We start from the raw sequence: 18,401 nt of genomic DNA, 5'->3' as shown, positions 1-18,401 counted from the left end.
TTCTGGATTGGTTTGGGAATGCATTGATGTTCCTCCAGAAGAGCTGGAGGTGGCTGTGAGATCTGTCTGTCTCTGTTTTGACTGCCTCCAACAGGAACTAGACCTGCATTGGCATGAGAAAATGGATGGATGGATTATGTTTTATCAGCTTGTACTGTTTTTAAGGAGCTTTCTAAAATAGCAGATTGCAGGTGATATACACCAGCTTTTTACAATTTTAAATGTAATAATTCATTTGCTGCTGTCGTTGGTAGAGTTACAATGTTCAAATTTGCTGTGTTTTATAAGTTCATCATATCTTATGTTAGAAGCACAGGCTCATTTGAAGCTGTTTGGAAAGCTCAGTGTCAGCACTTTGAATAGTGTAATATAATATCTCTGCACATTTTTTCATGCCTGGGAGTCAATTATACTTGAGCACAGGATCAACACGAGCAAAGTCAAACTCCAGGAACAAATGTTGCAGAAGAGCAGCAGCACGTGTAGATGTGACCGCTCTAAAATAGCTTGACATATGAAGTAGAGATGGCACGATACCACTTTTTTATGTCCGATACCGATACCGATATCATAAATTTGGATATCTGCCGATACCGATATGAATCCGATATAGTGTTTTTTAATCAACAAAACTGTTTTTTAAAATATCTTGCTGCATTTTGCAAGTCTGCAAGTTCATACTTAAGTTTAAAACAACAACTACACTAAAGCTATTTTGTTATACCTGTATACAAAAAAAATATTTCATAGTTCAGCAATACTGATCAATCTAATAAACTTAGACCTACACCATCCTCCCTATTCTGGTATTTTAAAGAGTACTTAGCGTAAATATTAAGCAACCTAACTAATAGGGTTCCAACTCCCAGCAACAACAAAAATAAATAAATAAAAAATAGGGAACCACCCCTCACGCGCCACCTCATGATGCTTAATCGACGTAATCAACCTTAATTTGATGCAGTGTGAAAAAAAAATGCACAGAAATCAATTATTTTTCAAGAAATATTAAATAGATTCAACATCTTTCTTCAACAAAATTGCAGACTGCACAGATGGTACCTTCCCAAAGGAAAAAGCACTATAGCTTACTAGGGTATATATATTAGACTTAATAGTCACTATATACAGTAATTGACTTCTATTCATTTTACATCAAATTAAAACTTTGTGTGTCAGATAATTATTTATTAAAAGCTAGACATTTTAAATGAGAATAAGAAAGAAAAGTATGTCTTTGTGCCCCCTTTTCCCTGTTAATGCCCTATCGGCCCCCCTGGCTAAACTTTGCTAGATCCGCCCCTGCACAGTTACGTCAGCTGTAGAAAAAGATCCTGGTGTAGAAAGTAATATTAAATAAATTCTAACAACAGCTTATCAAGCTTAAACGTGCTGCTGTTGTTCAGCCGCTGGTTTCCTCTTTCTGGTGCAAAGTGGGCCAAAAACAAAGATGGACTCACGACAGAAAAGCCGATCAGCTGATCATTTAAGCAGCCGGAGAGCGAGAGGCAGTCGCTCGTTAAGCTTAACGCAGGAATGCTTTACAAACATTCAGAGATGGACTTACACACTTGCTTTACTTCTCTCGGGGATAACTTTGTCGGAGATGAAATGCCGGGTTGCTAGCGAAGCTCCAAATGCTATCCAGACCACTGACAGGTCCCGCATGCCACAGCCGCTCTATCACGTGATGCATACTGCTCCGACCGGCTAACGTTCTGAGGTGAGTTACGGCGTGTTGCAAGTTTTGTGAGGTGCTTTCGTGATATTTAATGGATCGGATTACATTTTTTATTTTTCTCCGATATCCGATCCAGTCATTTAGGTCAGTATCGGACCGATACCGATACGTAATATCGGATCGGTCCATCTCTAATATGAAGCAGCTCATAGAGTCCAAAAGAGATCCTGCTCCACATCAACACTCAGACCACTGTGATGAAAACGAGCATAGAAATGTGAACCAAAAAGTCCCAAACATTTATCCAAAAACATGCTACGGAACGCTTTATAGACTCTAATGACAGCTTGTTCGTTAGAGTCTACAAAACCTGTTTTATTCAGTACTGTCTGTGCCAATTAAGATTAATAAAAGGAAAAATGATAATGGAAGTGAATAAAGGTAGGTGGAAAGTCAAATAAATTAAAATAAGTCGAAGTAAACGAAAGGTATAAACAAATAAAACCAACTTTCAATGAACAAAGACTGATAAAAGAAACAATCTTTGACAAAAGAAAAGAAAGACATAAGATGAAGAAATGTCAGGAACGGTGAAAGGAAATAGGAAAAAAACAACACAAGACAAGGAGTGTTGAAGGTAGAAGACAAAATTCACATGGAAGGAAAAGTGGTGGAAGTTAAGGGAGGAAACTAAAAGGAAAATAAACCGGGGAAAGGAGAACGCATAGGAGAGGGAGTAAAGAAAAAATATCAAAGTTAAGCGAGAAAACAACATGATAGGAAAGCAAACAGAAAACAGAATAACAGAAAACTGTTAAATAGGAAAAATGAAATAAGAAAGAAGGGAAAATGTATGTTAAAGAAAATAGAGCAGGAAAGGAAAAGAAAGGATAGGAAAGTGACAAACATGAGGGGATTTATTTTACACGCTGGAGATATGAAGATGACAGTAATGCAGTGTTTTCCTGTGTGGAGTGCTGCCGGCCTGGTGGAGGGCCGGTGTCTGTGCTGTTTGCTGTGCAGGATTTGTTTGTGTGGAGCTGTTTGAGATGCTGCTGCGAGTTGTATTCTTAGCTCGGTAAGAATAGCTCCTCTGTGACTCAGATTGTTCGGTGCAGCCCACAGAGCAACTTCTCATGAGGACAGTATGGAGTCTGTACGGTAAAACGCTACGGACTCTAGCTTTAAGGTCACCGGCACTGCAGCAGGACTCACAGTGTGACTCACGCATGTCCTTAAGCTCAAATACTCTTCCTGTTTGTCGTGCCTCTTTTTTCTTCTTGGCCTTTTTTTTTTTTTTAACTTTCCATTGTTTTTGTTTTCTATTGCTTCCTTTCCTTCCCCATTTTCCACTGAGTTCCTTGTTTGCCTTTCACGTCTTTTCATTTTGCTTCCCGTCTTTTCCTTTTCTTTCCTTTTTCTTCCCATTTCCTTTCAAATTTTGTTTTTCTTTCCTTTCCCCTTTACTTCCTTTCCACTTCCATTGCCTTTCATGTCATTTCTTTCTTTTCTTATTTTACCTTCTTTTCTGTTCTTCAGTCAGAGAGTTACCTGACCTACAGCTGACTGGATTTGGGGAAGTAGGGTTTCTTTTTTTGTTTGTTGTTTTCCAGATTTGTAATCAGGAAAACAAATATTCCCATAAATGTTGGACTGATTCTGTTACACAGTGTGGAGCATCTCTCAGTTACTCATCTGCTCCATGTCTCCACTGGATGTAAATAATGAGGATTTTCCTGACACTAATTCCTCCACCATTTTTATAAGAGTTTTTTGTGTTTGCATGAATCATACCGATGCTGGAGACCACTGTGGCATACAGTAAATGTTAGTGTGTGTGCTGAAAATGAGAAGAGCCATTTCTGTATATATGGAGACAGAGAGGCAGCCTGGGGCAGAGTGCATGTTAGGTTAGTGTGGGTGGATGCAGAGGGAGATCCAGAGGAGAAAAAACACTACAGAAACAAAGAGAAAGAGAAGGAAGCAGGGCAGAGGAGGAGGAGGTAGACAACCAAACACTGAGAGGTCTGCTATTTGTGGAAAGAGGAGAAATTGAGATGCAGCAATGGAAAAAAGAAAAGTTTGAGAGCGATAGATTTAGTTACATCGCACATGAAGCTCTGTTAGAGTCCTGGAATAATCTATCTGCTGCTGCTTTTTCTTATTGTTTATGTTTGATTGAGGTTCTTGGCCATAAAGAACATTCTGGTGACCCTGGATAATGTTCTCTAATGATGAAGGACATCCTGAACTGTTACGGATCCTTGGATACATCCAAACATTAGCCTCTGGGGCTGAAAAATAAAGGCCCCAGGCCTGCAGTTTCTCTAACGTCCACTAGAGACTCCAGCAGTGAGTCAGTCTCCACAGACTCCCACGAAGACATGTCCAAGTTTGTCTCTGCAGCTTGGTTTTTAAAAACGACAGCCCATAGGCTCATAGCTTTTAAATTCTTTAAAAACAAACTTGCTCTCAGCCCAACCGACATGTCAGTGTGGTTATTAATGCCCTGCAAACAGCACAGCAGCAGAATGATGACCAACCTCCTGCTGTGGGTTGATCATCTCAGACATTGTAGCTAGCCACCAGATAGCACATCATTATGCAGGGTGCATCAAAAGGAATCATCATGATTTCACGATTTATTTGTAAAGTGATGCACATAGAAGCTTGCACTAAGATTTGACATCAATCACTGAATATACAGTTTTACGTACATACAAAATATCACAAGTGCTCAATGTTTCCCTGCCTGGACACACAGCACATCTGTGAGCATGTGTGAAGTCACTACTGTTGTTATGCTGGCTGCCGTAAACCTTGTGAAATTCAAAAATCCGCCCTTTGTAACAGGACGGGTTTCCATCATTACCAGTGAACAGCTGCAGAATTAAAGCTCTTTGAAATCAAATGATTCTTTTTGATACACTCTCCGACTTTAGCAGCTCTTCAGACATCATTAGGGTTTATGTCCAAGGTTATAGCATAGCTGTACGGTACCTCTGTCAGCTAACATATAATACAAGATTTATACTTCTGTTTTAAATCCATGCCATAGGTAAACTGTAACCAGACACCCTTTATGCCACAACCTGAAATGTAGAAATGAAGTTACATGTCGGCCAGCAGCAGCATCAGCCACATGAGCAGGCTACACTGGAGGCTGTACTTTATAAATCTTCTTTTTATGGATGCTGGATGTTAACATCTTATGGTAACAGATGAGAGAACAGCCACACAGATCATTTTACTGGAGCTGAAAGATTTTCAACAGTTTTTAGCTGAGAGTTTGGTGGATTTTAGATAATAACAGAAAAGTCTTTGACCGGAAAGGGCTCATGACGTCAGACTCAAACGGCAATAAACTCATTTTGATGACACAGTATAATAGGTCCAAACCCGACAGGTGACGTCTCAGTGACAATGAGCATCTTTCCAATAGAATGAGACCCTCGGAAGCATAAATATATTTTACTGAGTGTTTAATGAGTTTTATGGGTTTGGGTTGGTTGCATAATAACTTTCGCTGGATAAATTTAAGGCGGTGTTTCATTTTGTGACCTTGCTGATAATGAAATACCTCGTGGTGTTTATTCACAGCTAAATTAAAATCTGGAAATAAAAATGATTTTTGGGTGTTATTGCATGGTAGAAAGGCGACTCTGTGACTCTTCTCTTATGGACGTTCCCTTAGGAAGAGGCAGAGAGCATTTATGCAGCTTTGTGATTGGTTTGTTGGTGCTTGCCAGTAACTCTCTCAAAGACAGTCAGCAACTCACAAAGAACAAAGAGTCCAAATTTAGTTCCTGGTTCTCGTCCACAAGCTGGACAGAGAGGAGAGGAAGAGGCTGAGCCAACAGCAGTTGGTAGAAGATTTATTTTGTTAAGTTCTCACAGTGGAAACAAGTTAATAATGCAGCAGCTTTCAGTATACAGGTGTTCTTTGATGATTTACTCATGTGATCTGTTTCAGGACTCCTGTACAGTGAGCCTGGCTCTTATTACTGTGCTTCTCTACAAACAAGCCTGCACATTTCCTCAAGGAACAAAACACTGAGTGTGGAGGCCGATGCTAACCACAGCCCAGCCTTTACCTAACACGGCTCTGGGGCTTGTTTCACTGTTCGCTTTAACTGTGGGCTCGCACACACACACACACACACACACACACACACACACACACACACACACACACACACACACACACACACATGCAGCTGTGCATCCCTAATTTCAGAGAACATTCACATATTAGCTTCCTGGATATTCTAACCTTAAACACTGATACTTAGTATCTAATCCAAACCTTAAAGATGTAACATGAAGACACAGTCTCAGGTGACTGAATCAGCTGTTGGGTTTTGCACTTTGCACCCTGTAACTTCAGAGATGGAGCGTCTGCTTCTCTCTGTATCATCCATCATTTAAAAGCCCCCTTTAGAGAGCTTTGTTTGATATCAATCATTCAGGTGTGTTGTCCGCATGCCAGCGGAGGAAGCTCACCTGACAGAGAGCAGATCTCTGCCGGACTGCATTTAACAGACCTCTGAGAGCAGCTTTTAAGTGCCAGCTTCAGAGAAATCATCTGCTGACTGAATGTAAACAAACAGATTTCCTCCAGCTCATGAGTTACAGTGATGGAGTCTGTGTTCCCCACAGGGGGGTGGTGTGGGCCTTCCTCAGGCTCAGCTCTCATAGCTATTCCTCGGACTTCACTCTTCTGGAGACCTCTGATGTTGATGCTGGACTCCAGGCCTAAAGCTACTCTTACTGCTGCCACTACCTTCAACTTTACCTTCCACATCTGCTCCAGCTGTTCCTTCAGCCGTTGGCACTTGTCTGCTTTCTCATGCTCCTTCTTTCTCATGTTGCTGTCTGCTGGGATTTCCACATCTATCATAGCTGTGGTCTTCTGCTCCTCGTCAGCCGCAGCCATGTCTGCTTGGTTGGGCAGCAGCTGCTTGTCTGTCTGGAACTTGAAGTCTCACAAGACTGTAGCCCTGCTGTTCACAACCACCTTTTGAGCTGTTTCCCATCAGGTCAGGCGAGCTTCTTCCCCCCGCTACAAAAACTGTTTTGGTCTCTGTAGATAATTTCGTAGCAGCTTTAATAGCTCACCTGTTTAGACTTTAAACTGAGGTGTCAAGATTAAGGGTGCAGTGGAGGTCGACAAATGTGTCTTTATTGGGAAAGAGTTAAGGCTTACAGTTTGCATTATTAGGGGCAGATGGACTGACAGATGGATGGTGACCCATGTGGCTGTAGCTGCTAGCTTCACCTGAACTGGATATCTGGACCGTGCTGTTGGAGCCTTTGGGAGCATTTTTAATGCCACCATGTGGCCAATAATATGGCTGCTGTGAGGTCACTGTACTAACAGACTGTAGGATGCTACTGAGCTCTGATTAACGGGTGTCTGTGTGCCATACAGGTGTGGGGATCATCAAAATTAGGCTTTAGCTAAGCTTCAGAGGAAGTGAAGAGCTGAAAAGTGACTCTGGCTTCAGTTTCCCTCTCAGCACTGGGAGGACACACATGAGTGCAGCCTGTGGACTGAGTCATGATGTCAGGATAACTCATTGCTTTTAATGTCTTTGTGATGTTGTACAAGCATTAATTCCCTGATTTGATAGTCCTTTAAATGACTCCATTAACATGCTGCGTCTGTTTCTGTGTGCTAACCGGGCTATGCCTTATTTCATTCCATCCTAGGTGAATATTTGTCTTCCTTTATCACACTCGAGCTGTTTATTGTGACGGTGTGTCAGCTCTTCCTGTCTGTTTGCTGTAACAGCGACTTTTATGCTCCCCTCTTGAGATTTGATGTTGCTTTTTACAAATTCAAGCAGCGCTGCTCCAATTTCATGCTACACACTTATGTTCCTCTTTCGCTTCTGGATAAATATTTGTCTGGTGTGGCCTTAAAATAGCAATGCAGATGACACATTTTTACATTACCGCTGGTGATAAGTGTGATGGGCTGTCAGTGGGTCGCCTTAGCGAAATGTTGCATCCCAAATCCCCTCTCAGCTGCACTAATCTAATGTGAGAAGAGGGAGGGGGAGGCTGTTAACTCGAAGACCAGCGGCTGAGGTGACTGCTTTTGTAACCTGCAGAGAGGAGGTCGGAGCAGGCTTCAGACAAACTGGTGACCTAGATGGGATATGAAGATATGAAGTACCTTCGGCTCTTTATTCCAGATCATGCTATGATCTTATATGTCTTCTGAATGACCACATGCTGCCCTGATCCTCATATGAAACATCGAGTAAATGATTCTACAGCGTCACAATGAAACGAGACAAAAAGAGCTCGCTCCTCATTAGTATGAGACCAGCAGATACTTCATGAATCAGTGTGGGATTACGTGAAGAAACAAATGTTGCACATTCACAGCTATAACATGAGAAATACCAGCCAGTTGCACCTCCACATGTTCAGCATTGCTGGTTCTCACAGTTTAGATAAGGTAATTTCTTTTTACAAGCCTCCAGAGTTTCTTTAATAGCTTCTTAATTCCTTTTTATGTGCAAATAAAGAAACATGAACAGTTGCTGTTGTTCACATGAGTGAGATGTTGAGGTTGCTCGACCTTAGAGAGGACAAAGAGGAGGAGACTCCTCGGGCCTCCTCACATGGCTGGGAGAGAACAGGTGCATGCAATGGAAGGCTTGTAAAGATGTGGCTGGTGGAAAAAGTGACGCAGACGTGAAGCTCACATGCTACAACAGGTGATGCTAAGCTGCTGCTGCTGTTCTGCTAACGACTGACGGGAGGTTTAAATTTCCTTCATGAAAGTTCCAGTGGACAGATACTGCAATAAAAACCTTTCACTTTATATTGACATTATTACACCTGAAATATGTGTTCATTGTTCATCTGTTTGGGATTAGTTTCTGAGGTGGATTGATTCACATTTGGTACCTTAGTGTATTGGACACAGTGAAATGAGATTGGTAGAACTTATTTGTTTTTTTAAAGTTTTCACTTGTAGGGTTAATTCCACTTCTTTTCTTGTGAGAAAATATCCACTGATCACCGTTTGTGGTCAGTTTAATTCTTCCTCTGGTTGTTTTACATCTTTTCATAGTCATTTGGTGTTTGCATGGAGATGTTTTCTGCCTCTTTCTTGTGTTTTCTGATTGGATGTGCATTTTTTGTCCACACTGTGGGTTGAAACAGTCAGAAAAACATGATGTAGAAACTGAACCCACTTAATGTGAGTGTAAATCTTTGTGATTTGGTGCAGCTGCTTGAGTGCAGCAGACTTCCTAACGCAGCTCCTCCCACCTTCGACTTGCGCACGAATCTAGTCTGTGAAACCTGGAGACAGCTGTGTGATTGGTTTGATTTTGGTCCTGAAGCTGACAGACACAGAACTAAAGCTACATCACCTCAACCATGAAGCAGACATGTTTGGGTCTAATCAGACTTTAACTCATAGAAAACTGCAGATGTGGCTCCTTTTGAGTCAAACATTCACTGCTCTGTGAGTGTGAGCAACCAGCAGCCACAGAGTCACCTGGGTTCACCTGATGAATGAAGTCCAATGTTCACTTCACTTTATGTTCTGCTTTGATCTCCACCAGCTCCACGGGAAGAGATTGGTCAGTGATTGGTGTTTTGACTCTCCACCCTCGGCTCCTCTTACAGCACAGCAGAGGCAGCGCTCAAGAAAGGACAGATGTGAATATTTTATAACCTGATATGATCCACGACGGTAACGTGACACCAGACTCCTTTCACTGCTGTTCGCCGAGCAGAGGTCAACATCTCAGAGGATTTCATCATCTTACAAAGTCTGATACAGTCTAAATTTAAAAAACAAAAACTGTATCTAACCGACACGGTGAAGGACACATCTGTCCATCACTACAAGACTCTGAAAGTGTGGAAGAGCATCAAGGATTTTAATACTGATGAAGCCACAAGCATCTGATCTCATGCATGAACGCAGAGTAACAGATAGAGAAGAAGAAGGACTTATGGACTTATGTGCTCTTTACTGTGCTGTAATAACCCACCCAAGTTAGGTCTGTGCGTGGGAAACACTGCAGACGGTTTGAAGACTAAAAGCAATCAGCAGCACATATAAACACTCACACTTACAGCTTATATCTTGCATACAGAAGTCAGTCAGCATCCACAAGGCTCAGCAACCAGAAACATTTATTAAAGATTAACAGAAGAACTTATGGTTAATGCTGAGAATCTGATTGGTCATGGGGACATCTCAGGCCCTCCAAGGTTTGGAGGCCTATCTCCCCGTACCACCACTTCCCCTGCCAGTGGCGGACTCCCTCAGACATCGGTGCGTTGGTGGTTCTTTGTGTCTGGGGATGGGCATCCAGGTACACACCGGCTCACTCCTTGGCGGCCGCTTATCGGGGCCTGGAGCCTGGGGCTCGCTCGGGCCACTTCGGAGGTGGGGTGCCCCCGGCCTCTCGGCCTGGGACTCGGTCACTCAGGCACAGCTGGCTGCCGGCGGAGCTCACGGGCGCGTCACTGCAACCCCCCCCCCTGGCTTCTGCTCCGCGGCTGCTGAGTGAGCCCTCATCTGGGACTCTCCTCAGCTCTTTCCGGGACAGTGGTGCAGCTGCCCCTCTGTTGGTCTTCCTTGGTCTCTTGTGTTCTGGGGGCCTCTGGATGTCTGGAGTTTTGATCTCCTCCATACCTGCTTCATGCCCTGGAGGACGGGGCTGTGGCCCCCCCACACCCTCTAGCAGATCATTACATGAAGGAACCTTTTAAAAAAAACAAGCACGCCCATGCTCACAGGTGTACACACAGGTGATCACACCCACAAACTACACCCTTTTTGGCTCCTACCTCAAAGCACACTGTGTTCTGTTGATCTTATGTGCTGCACAATAATGTTTAACATTTAGTATTTACTGTCATATTCCCATATATCATTGTGATGCTGTTTATTCTATTACTCTTGTTCTCTTCTGCTTGTTTTCTTTTTTCTTTCTCAGCAGGTGATCCAGGTGATTGATATATGCATTTTTTATTTCTTTTTTTTTTCTGCTCATTCTGTTGGTTTTTGTCTTTTGCCCTTCTCCCCCGTCCCTCTTCTCAGCTGTTTCTCTTTCCCTCTTTCTTTCTCCCCTTCTTTCCTCCAGCCAAGTCTGTCCCGTATTCAGCAAGTGAAAATAAAATAAACAATAAAAGGTGAATCAAATGGACCATTATGGCAAGGCTGGCATGGTCAATTTGGTAAAGTAAATCCGTTGGGCATCTTTCTTTGCCTTTAGACAACAATTCTGATGGCAAAAGAGCCAAACGGGACAGGCCAAAAAAAAAAAAAAAAGAGAATCTGATTGGTCCTTTTGCTGTGCTGATTTACTGTTTAATAACGCTACTATGAGGCATGGCTCTCACACAGAGGTGATCATCAGTTACTCATTGTTTCAGGTGTTCTTCACTGCCTCTGGTCTGATCATTCGTCCTCTCAGACAGCAGGATTCAGACTGGTTCTGGTCTTTTGTTGGACTCCATGCCGGGAGCCCAGTGCTGGCGCTCAAAGCTCTTTCTCAGCACACTCAGGAAGAGATGAAACCCAATCAGCTAGCTGTTTGTTGTGTGCTGCATCAGTCTGTCTGGTGCTTTGTGTTGAGCAAAGGCGGTCGGCTCCGCTCCTCTCTGCCTGAATGCGCTGATGGCAGCTCAGGTAAATGCTGGAACGCCGCAGTGGAAAATGAAACTCGAGGAGACGGCCGGGCTATTAGTCGAGCCGTGTCTGTGTGTCTGCATGTGAGAGAAAGAGGAGAGATGTGTGTGGGTGGATGTGAGTGGGTGTTTGCAGCCTGTGTCAGTGGTGCTCCCACAGCACACAGCAGCTCTCCAAGGTCACTGATTTCCAGCAGACTGACCTGGGCTCAGCACATCATTAGAAAGCAGCATGGAAACACACTTATGTGGCTTTCCAGCTTCATTTCCAGCTTGTTGAGGTCATTTGACCTTATCAGGTAACGTCCCTGTAACAATAATGTTCCTCAGTGTTACAGCTTCTTCAGGATGTTCACTGAAAAGATATCAGTGCATTCATGTTGACGCAGACCAGTACATAAGGGACCAGCTGCCTCTGCTTTACAGTGTGGATAAGAGCTAACTGTCACATAATCGATCAATACTTCTTGCTTTCAGGCATCTGCTGAGGGCTGTGGGTAATTCACCCCACCAGGTCTTGCAGAAATGCAGACTTAGTGTGAATAAAGGGCTCAACGTGTCTCCCAAAGAGCCCCAGTGGGAAAACTAGAAGCTCCCACTGCCTGTGTGAGACATCAGGCTCGGGCCTGCTCTATAATGGAGAGAAGCACTAACAGCTAATGCTAGGTCATCAGGAGAGTGAAAACACAGATCAGTTTGCAAAAACCAAATGGGTGAGGTGTGAATAAAAAGTTCCTGCAATCTTTCTATAACAAGGAAAACCAGCCATTGTCTTGGTTTGGCAGGATCCCCTTTGAGGTTGGTTCCTTGTGATGTGCGGCCTCGTTTCCAGCTCTGATCTCCTTGCTCATGTCAAAAAAGGAGAAATTTTACAGAAATGTATATTTTGAAATGCTTGCTTTTCCTGAAACGAAAGACGTTGTACCTGTTCAGGTGACTGAACAGCTGACTGACTAATTTTCTGTTCTCCCTTGAAAAATGCTCCGTAAAGATGAACAGACACCAGGGTGAAGTTGCTCTGTTATTTGCTAATGCTATCCTGGTTAGCCAGCTGCAACCATTTTTGGACTTCTTATATGATCTGTTAGCACAGTAACTTTACAGCAGCCGTATTCGTCACATGATGTCATTAAAAATGCTCCAAAAGGTTCCAACGCATAAACGCAGTGCAGAGATCCAGTTCAGGTGAAGCTAGAAGACAGCTAACCGCTACAGCCAAAGAGGCCACGCACAAGTCTTAATAAACAAGTGAGTTATAGAAACAGTTGTTTTGAAGGGAGAAGTCATCTATAGAAACATGTTTATCAGATTTTTTCTTTTTTTCTTATCACAGCGTGGTAAAATGAGAATCAGAGCGTGACTTCCAGGGAGTGACGTAACAATAGCAGCAGCACTGGAAACTGTTCAGAGATGCACAAAGAAAGATCTGCCAAAACTGAATAGGGTCAGGTTGTTGTTTTTTCTCAACTTTTACCTTGTGACAACCTGAACACTCACACACTGCACACATTTTCTTGTGCAGTGCTTGAGTTACAGGTTTGGTGGGACTTTTAATATTCATCCACAGCAATATGCTTCCCATGCTGTTACACCACAGCATACAGTTCATAAAAGTTATTCTAGTGAAAACTGGCACAAATGAAAGGCGATGTCGCTGTGAGAGAAAGTGTGGAGTGCTCTGCTTCTGCTGCTGTTGACGCCTGAAGCTGGGGCTCGCTTGTAAAGACCACATTATGAAAACTTACATTTAAAGTGTGCTCAGATGCATGAGTGTGCACCTCTTCCTCTGGGCAGCCGGCCTTTGCATCATTTACATAACCCTGCCCCTTACCCTTTGTTTTTTCCCTTCTTGTGTCTGTGCCGTGTTGTCGTTGCCTTCGTCACGCGCAGGCTCACTGCCCCGCAGCGAGGCCTTCCACAGGACGGGACACCGTGTCTTTAATGCACACTGACAGCGGATACTGGCTTTCTGCTTGTGTAAGTGCACATACTGTAAGGATTCGACTGCCTTTTAAGGCTAGAGACAGAACTCTAAAAATAGGAGCTGTGAATAATAACGTCAAAACAATAATCTTCAGGACAAAAGGACAATTTAAAGACTCATCTTCAGAGGACAGAAGAGCTGAGTGGACTGGTGTCAGTTTAATGGCAGTCACTGAGATTGAGAGTGGACGGAGAGTCTTTGGCTGAGGAAGGTCATCATGTTCAGATGAAAACTTGGATCTGAGCCAAACAGATAACAGGGATGGACCAGTAACCCTGCACACACAATGTTGAATTTTGGTTCAGACATTCATGATCTGCAGTGGAATGAACCCCAGTGAAAAGTCAGTGAAAATGTTTTAACTCATTTTATGACAAAATACCTGCAAAACATTTAATCCCATCTGCCCCAGCCGCCCTTAGAACTCATCTAAGCACGCTAACATAGGAAAATAACATTTTCCTAAACCACAGTTTATATATATATATATATATATATATATATATATATATATATATATAGTGCTCAGTGAATACCTCAGTGCTCAGTGAATACCTCAGGCAGCAGAAACCCAAGAAAGAGGAGGGAGACGAGGAACCAGCATGGAAGGACAGGCCCCTGCACGGTATGTACCACCGGCAGATAGAGGAGGTGGCTGATATCCAGAAATCCTACCAGTGGCTGGACAAAGCTGGACTGAAAGACAGCACAGAGGCACTAATCATGGCAGCACAAGAACAAGCTCTGAGCACAAGATCCATAGAGGCTGGGGTCTATCACACCAGGCAAGACCCCAGGTGCAGGCTGTGTAAAGATGCCCCAGAGACAATCCAGCACATAACAGCAGGGTGCAAGATGCTAGCAGGCAAGGCATACATGGAACGCCATAACCAAGTGGCCGGCATAGCGTACAGGAACATCTGTGCCGAGTATAACCTGGAAGTCCCGAGGTCAAAATGGGAGATGCCCCCAAGGGTGGTGGAGAATGACCGAGCTAAGATCCTGTGGGACTTCCAGATACAGACTGACAAAATGGTGGTGGCTAACCAACCGGACATAGTGGTGGTAGACAAACAGAAGAAGACGGCCGTAGTGATCGATGTAGCGGTTCCCAATGACAGCAATATCAGGAAGAAGGAACACGAGAAGCTGGAGAAATACCAAGGGCTCAGAGAAGAGCTCGAGAGGATGTGGAGGGTGAAGGTAACGGTGGTCCCCGTGGTAATCGGAGCACTAGGTGCGGTGACTCCCAAGATAGGCGAGTGGCTCCAGCAGATCCCGGGAACAACATCGGAGATCTCTGTCCAGAAGAGCGCAGTCCTGGGAACAGCTAAGATACTGCGCAGGACCCTCAAGCTCCCAGGCCTCTGGTAGAGGACCCGAGCTTGAAGGATAAACCGCCCGCAGGGGCGTGCTGGGTGTTTTTATATATATATATATATATATATATATATATATATATATATATATATATATATATATATTTTTTTTTTTTTTTTTTTGGAGACAGGAGTGACCATATTTGGATAAGAACTCTAAGTTATCAGCTAATGCTTCCTTGCAAGGTTATGAGCTGCATCCATAGACTATATGGGAGCACCACAAGGGTGTTTTAGCTGTTTCCTCTTTAAGACCACCATGAATCTTTTTAAGCCGCCTTTCTCCAGATTGGTTACCCCTCATGAACTTGAGAAACCTGTGCCGAAGATCAAAACATTATTGTTTTTATTTTTATTTGACATCATGAAAACATGTAAAAAAAAAAAAAAAAAAAGACAAACTTTTCTTTTTTAAAATTCCAGGCATCAAGATGTCATCCTGTTCCGCATCCTCTGTTCCTTCAGCAAGGGTGTCGAACTCCAGGCCTCGAGGGCTGATGTCCTGCAGGTTTTAGATCTCACCCTGGGTCAACACACCTGAATCAAATGATTAGTTCATTAACAGGCTTCTGGAGAACCCCAAGACATGTTGAGGAGATAGTTTAGCCATTTAAATCAGCTGGGACAAGGACACATCTAAAACCTGCAGGACACCGGCCCTCGAGGCCTGGAGTCCGACACCTGTGCTTCAAAGCATGAACCTTTCTCTTAGTGCTGTAAGGCAGTCATGCTGTCTCATTCTATATATTTTTAATACATAAAAACATAATTACTCACTAATGAGTGCGTATTTGTGAGTACAATATTCTTTTTTTCTAATTAAATAACCTCAAAACACAACTGACTGTACCTTTAAGCATTACTGTTGACGATGTTTAATAAAAACAGGAGAGATATGATTTTGAATAAAGCCACATTTGGCACATTTGAAAGGTTAAATATTCACATAAACTCCACTGTGACTTTCTGCCAGAGTGAACCAGCCCGTTAAAACTAATCTTCCTCTCCTCGCTGCTGACTCTGGTCACCCTGATCTTCTTCCTTTCTGCCACAGCCCTGATGTCCTCCAAAAGTCTTCCAGCATCACCTTGTGGCTGAACTGCAGCACTGCAGGTTACTGTTTTTTCTCTCATCTAATAAAAGCAGCATTATGGAATACACATCCCCATATCTGATACACGATCCATCACACCGCTGTGGGAGGGATGCTGTGCTGGCGTGGAGACGAGCCTTGGCAACAGGCAAATACTACTGTGTGTCGCTATGGTAACCTGTGAACTGGTGAGAGGGAAGAGAGAAGGAGATGTCAAAAACTGAGGGTGGAAAATGAAGGCAGAGGAGATGCTACATAAAAAACAGTGATTATGACAACATGTCAGAGAGAATCCCCCCTCGGGATGAGTTCACAAACTGACGATCAAAAAAATCAAATGAGAGAAGCAGGCCGGGAACGCCTCCGGGACACATTCAGTGTTTGTACAGTAAATCTCAGTTTTTATTTCTGTCATCGTCTTTTTTATTATTTTTCCTCTGAGTCAAGTCCCTGATGTGTGACCTGTTTAATGAGCGATAAACTAGGACAGCCTCTTCCTGCTGGGCACTTCTCAGACAAATTCAGTCCCCTCCCACAACGAGCACAAACACATGGATGAAAACGAGGGGCTCTGCTGTCCAGGGTGACGGGCAGTCTGCCCTCAGAGCGCACACTTTCATTACAAATATGGAATCATTTAACACACTTTTATAACCATGGTGTCGCAAAGACAAGCATTACATTTAAACTGGTGCCTTTCTGGGTTCATCTGTGACTTTTAACAATAGAAGAGCAGCTTTTACCAGCCAAGAATGTCACAAAATAAAAGCTGGTCTCATTTGTAAACAACTATTTATCTCCTCTCGGCTTCATGGCTGTAACTTCCTGCACATATTCAGCTTTGCTTTTCATTTGAGTTGTGCTGTTTGTTCATGTTGGCTTTATGGTAAATGGCCTGTATTTGTATAGCACTTTACTTAGTCCCTAAGGACCCCAAAGCGCTTTACACTACATTCAGTCATTCACCCATTCATACACTGGTGATGGCAAGCTACATTGTAGCCACAGCTGCCCTGGGGCACACTGACAGAGGCGAGGTTTATGTTCTGTGTTTATTAATATAAGTTAAGGTGAATATGTTGCAAAGCACCTTGGGTAATGTAAAAGAAAGAAATGTAAATGTAAATAAAAGAAAGAAATCAGTCCGATTCTTCTCTTCATGCATCATTTTATGTGATCTGAGTCATCAGAGACTCGTTCAGCTCAATCATCATGTTCACCTGTTAGAAATATGACTGTGCCTCAAGTGCCCAGCAGAACATTGCTGACTAAGTGGGAAACATTGACTTCATAGCAGAGATGCTTCCCCACTGGAGATGTTTTAGGACAGGGGTGTCCAACTCCAGTTCTCAAGAGCTACTGTCCTGGAGATTTTAGATGCATCTTTGTTCTGACACACCCAAATCAAATGGATGGCTTGTTACCAGACCTTTGCCAAACTTGATGGCATGTAATGTAATCCATTAGATTTAGGTAAAGCGAACCAGTCAATGGTGTCAGTTCCTTCATCCTGAAGGAAGTGTGTGCATACTCTCCACATGAGGTCAGGCATTGTTGTGCACCAAGAGGAACCCAGGACCCCCTGCACCAGCATAGTGTCTGACAGTGACTCCAAGAATCCAGATGGCTGATGGCAATCAGGGGGACGTTGCCTAGCATGTAGAGTTCTGAGGTCCCTCCACAGATACGTGTTCAGTTAACTATTTAGGATTTACCTCCCTAGACACTTACCCGCCACCAAATGGGTCATGCTGAACTACGTAAAAAGCAGACATCCTCCACGGCTTCTCCAGAACCATTCACATCTGTCACATGTGCTCAGGGTGAACCTACTCTCATCTGTGAGAAGCAGTGTTGGTCAAGTTACTTGAAAAAAGTAATCAGTAACTAATTACTGATTACTTCCCCAAAAAAGTAATCCCGTTACTTTACTGATTACTTATTTTTAAAGTAATTAATTACTTAGTTACTTAGTTACTTTTTAAAAACACGATTTACAACCTGAATAGGTGATAAAGCGATAGCTCTTTCAGCCCAATTCTACTTTTTCTGCATAATCCATCATACAAAATGTAATCAAATGGAAAAGTCCCTTTTTAAAACTTGTTTTATTAGTTTTAATCTTTTAACTTTATGCATCAAGCAAAGACATTGCGAACGCTTCCTGGCCATCCAGTGTAGATGTTAGTGAAACTGTTGGGAAGGCAGCGTTAGAGAAACGTGAACATTTTATTTGTACTGTATAATCCGCAGATTCTGACAGAAATCTGCAACTATCCTTTGAAGCACTGCTCCTCTAAAACAGCAGTAATGATAATTATTAGGCCATATGTAAATAACAAAAAGTTAAAGCAAAATTGGGAAACGTAAAGTCCGAAACAAGTCTTTATATTAACGGCCATCAGTCAAACGATACTGTTTGGTCTGGGTCTATACAGCGCGCGTTGTGTGTGACGTCTTCTTTTGCGCATGTGGGCCGCTTTGAGCGTTCACACTAGAGCGCGTTTGCTGTCACATTTTATTTGTAGTGTGAACAAGCAGACAAAAAAAATCGGATTTGATCAAAAAATCGGAATTGAGCATTAAGACCTG

The sequence above is a fragment of the Aulonocara sp. 'chitande type north' Nkhata Bay genome, linkage group LG17 (assembly GCF_057382095.1).
Source record: "Aulonocara sp. 'chitande type north' Nkhata Bay isolate Kocher_YH1m ecotype deep benthic linkage group LG17, A_spYH_male_GT1.1, whole genome shotgun sequence".
Lineage (NCBI taxonomy): Eukaryota > Metazoa > Chordata > Actinopteri > Cichliformes > Cichlidae > Aulonocara > Aulonocara sp. 'chitande type north' Nkhata Bay.
This window is presented reverse-complemented; position numbering follows the sequence as displayed.